General features: G+C 35.4%; 1 pseudogene; it reads left to right on the plus strand.

The window, feature by feature from the left end:
* Positions 1-311: 311 nt before the first annotated feature.
* LOC124102188 (large ribosomal subunit protein eL43-like) lies at positions 312-760 on the plus strand (annotated as a pseudogene).
* Positions 761-1,002: the final 242 nt, after the last annotated feature.

The following is a 1,002-nucleotide window of genomic DNA, read 5'->3' on the forward strand; positions in this document are numbered from 1 at the left end:
ACTGAAATTCCGAGAATTATTAAGGACTCTTTGGAAATTTTACATTTTGATAAATTGGAAAATCAAGATGGAATGAACAAACCTCTAGATAATATGAAATGACCTACCAGAACTGAAGAAGATATAGAAAACTTAAACATAACAAGAACAAGCACGAGATTAAAGCAGTGATAAGAATTGTCCCAATAAAAAATGCCTAGTACCAAACATATTCACAGCTGAATTTTACCAGATCTTTAAAGAAAAACTAATAATAATATTTCTCAAAATATTTCATGAGCTCTTTGGTCTCAGGCCTAAGTCGCGGGGACATGGCTAAACGCACTAAGAAAGTCAGAATCGCGGGACCTGCTATGGTGCCTCCTTCCGGAAAATGGTGAAGAAAATTGAAATCAGCCAGCACTCCAGGTATACATGTTCTTTCTGTGGCAAAACCACAGAAAGAACATGGGGATCTGGCACTGTGGTTCCTGCATGAAAACAGTGGCTGGTGGTGCCTGGACCTACAACACCATTTCTGCCGTCACAGTCAAGTCTGCAATCAGAAGGCTGAAGGACTTGAAAGACCAGTAGAAAGTTCTACCATACAGCAAAATTGTGGTTTGTTGTTAATTGTATTAACTAGATGTTCCGATGTGAATTGCATTAATATTGCCCTTTCAAAAGATTTGTAAATTGAAGCCCTTCTGATTTGAATTGGAAAATTTTGCTGAGATGGGCTATTGTAATTCAGGTCTTTTTTCCTCAGTAGTCAGATGATAATGGCGTGAAACTAAGTCTTACGGCTTAGGTATATACTTAGCTTTTTTATTGTTGTTTTTTAAAAAAACACTGTTCAACTACTCAGAGATACATTGACATATTTTACAAAATTTGTTTTAAAGGTAAAATGGCTGAAATACACAAAGGATATACCTAAAAAAAATTTCATGAAATTCAAAAAGAAGAAACATTTCCAAATTCAATCCTATGAAGACAGTAACACTTGGATACCAAAATCAG

Source organism: Marmota monax, unplaced genomic scaffold, assembly GCF_021218885.2.
Source record: "Marmota monax isolate L192 unplaced genomic scaffold, Marmota_monax_Labrador192_F-V1.1 WCK01_AAM20220418_F8-fsc00161, whole genome shotgun sequence".
Lineage (NCBI taxonomy): Eukaryota > Metazoa > Chordata > Mammalia > Rodentia > Sciuridae > Marmota > Marmota monax.